A 2871-nucleotide genomic window follows, 5' to 3' on the forward strand; every position below is an offset into this window, starting at 1 on the left:
TTTGATCGTCTGGTCCCACCAGAGTCTGGATGGTGGGCCCCTGCACCTCACCAGGAGAGATCCCTGAGTGCAGAGTCAGAAGTAGAAACCCCTGAACATCACAGGGTATAGCCCCCAAAAGAAAAAAGGAATGAAAGAAAGAATGAATCTGGGTATTTCATAAGAAAGCTCAAGTCCCACCAGGAGTGACACCTTGGCACAGATGGGTGTGCCCCCCCCTAAAAAAAATCTAAAACAAAGTGGATGCTTTAGGTGAGGAATTGGTCCCTCCTTCCTGTGAGGTTCAGACCTCCCTCCTGTGAGGCCCAGACATCCCCTCACGGGGCCAAGGCAACGCCACAGCTCCCGTGGAGGGACACACAGTCCACCACCCCTGCGATTCTGTTCTGTGGCAGGATGGCGGCTGCAGATACCTACTCTCTTTCTGGGCCCCTGGGAGGGCCCAGAGAAGCTGGGGAGTGTGTGAGAATGAATGGACGCGCACGGGTCCCATCACCCATCTGCACCTGGCCATCGGTCTCCACACGCCAGGCTGTGGCTCTGGGTGTCCTGCCTGTGTCTTGCTGACGGGCGCCTGGGGCCCAGACCCAGATCCAGGGTCTCCCAGCAAGGGGCGTGTCTGCTGGACCTCTGCGGGACTTGTGCCCAGGGGACCTGAGTTCTGGGGCTCTTACTAGGGCACTGGGGCCCCGAGAGCCCTGTCCCTGTCTCTGAGGTGGGGGTGGGGTGGGGCATGGGGAAAGGACACACTCCTCTCTTCCCCGAGGTGCATGTGGGGCAGCTGCGGTCCCAGGGCGCCAGCTCTGCCAGCAGCAAGGCTGTGAGACGGCGTAGAGGGCTGAGCTCAGGGTTTGCACGTGCGGGTCCATCCCCACCACCACACGGTTCCCCAGCCCAGAGCTGGAAGGAGTCCCTGAGCGCACCGGATGTGGCCCCCAAGCTCAGAGCAAACCACAACAATAACAAAAAGGCTAAGCTCACACAGCTCTGCCCTCTGCTCTTTGCCCTTTGCCCTGCCTCCCGTGTTCCCTCCCTGTGACCTGGACGGGGAGATCCACAGCGGAGGAGAGACAAACCCCAGGTCAGGGGCTGGACTGTGGGGGCCCCACGGTCACTGCAGCGTCCCTGTGTCACTCAGCCTGGGTTCCTGGGTAGAGGGGCCGGGTCTCCGTGGCTCCCTGCAGAGCCCCCCTTCCCTGTCCGTGCACAGGCGTGGGCGGGTGGGAACCCACAGAGGGAAACGGCCCCTCGGCAGATTCCATTCCAGTAACACGCACACAGGTCAGCCCAGTAATTACCCAATTATCTAAATCACTGAGGATCGCAGGCAGAGCCCGGGACAGCCCGAGGCAGCCCCCGGAGTCCTGGACAGGTGTACAGGTGGGGTTCTCTAGGGCCTTCCACAGAACAGTCCAGTTCCCCAACCAAGCTGCCTCAGCTGGTCTGGGGGGCTGGTATGGGCAGCAGGGAGCCAGGGTCCAACAGGGGGAGTGGAGCAGGGGACAGGCGGACCTGATTGGGGGCTTCAGGCTGGATGCAGCCCTCCTTACGTGGTCATAAGAAGGGGCCGCTGCCCCCAAGCCCGGCTCCCCTCCACCCCCGGCCCCGAGGCTGGTAAACCCGCCACACGGGCGCAGCCGCTTCTCCCCATTTGGAAACTCCCCACCCCTGAGGCCCCGGCTCCCCCAGCTCCCCCGACAATCAGGAAGCTGCTGGTGTGGATCTGTGGGGGGCGCAGAAGGACACAACCGCTCCCCCACCCCGGTTTCCTGACGTGACTCCTGCCCCCTTGAGGTTTGTGACTGTGTGTTCACAGAGCCCAGCTCCAAGTCACAAAGTCACAGCCCGTCCGGGGGTCTCTGAGAGGGGCGCCGCTCTGAGCTGCCCTCCCAAGCTCCAGTGCCCACACCCTGAAACGGGACGGCAGGTCTGTGCCCAGCCTGGGACTTCTGCTGACTCAGCTGTGGCCAGAAAGTACCTCAGGGTGCCGGGGCAGCCTCGAGGGGTGTTGCCGGGAACCCAGAGAAGCTCCTGGAACTCGGGGTGCTGCCTGGGCTCCTGGGGTGTAAGCAGCACTCAGCCTTGGCCCAGGGCACCTTGGATCTGGGCTTCCCTCACAGTGCTCTGGTCTTTTCACAAGTCTGCTTCTTGGCAGGGCCAGGCAAACACAGGTCACTCATTCTGGGAGGAAACAACCCTCTGGTCTGGAAAATGCTGGAACCTTCCATCTGAGGCGCTCCCAGATGTTTCTCCGCAGGGGTGCCTCACCCCTCGCTTACTTCTTGGGGTCACAGGATCCAACCCAGCCAGGGCCTGCACCTGCCCCACTGCTTGGCTTGGGGCTGAGAATCAAGGGTGTGGGTCAAGTTGCGGGGGAGGGGGGTGATTGGGGAGCAGGAGGGAAGTCGGAGGGTCTGAACCTGCAGGGCACAGTCACCGGGAGGAATGTCCTGAGGCCAGCGCCCTCCTGGTTGGACGGCCAAGCAAGTGAGCAGACCCCGACCATGGCTCCAGATTGCCTGGGCCAAGGCTGGTACCTGGATCCAGGCTCCACGGTGTGAGAGCAGGCGAAGGTCTGGCTCTGCGTGTGGGTTCTGCCCCGTGCCCTGAGACGACCCTTCTCCCTCTCCGAGGCCCTGCCCTGCCGTTTTCCCTGGGGCCAAGACGCTGGAGCTGGATGCAGACAGGCGTGAAGCCAGCCAGCCTAGCAGAGACAGGATGGAGGGGAGGTCTCAGGGTGCAGTGGCAGAGATGGTCTGGAGTTCTGCAAGGGGCTGTGAGGCCTCTCTCCAGAAACCTGGCCGGGGAGGAAGGGGAAGCTTCCTTCCTCTGGAGGGGAGGAGGGAGCGGCTGGAAGGAGGGAGGAGCCTG

This window comes from Sorex fumeus, unplaced genomic scaffold (assembly GCF_029834395.1).
Source record: "Sorex fumeus unplaced genomic scaffold, SorFum_2.1 ptg000010l, whole genome shotgun sequence".
Classification (NCBI taxonomy): Eukaryota; Metazoa; Chordata; class Mammalia; order Eulipotyphla; family Soricidae; genus Sorex; species Sorex fumeus.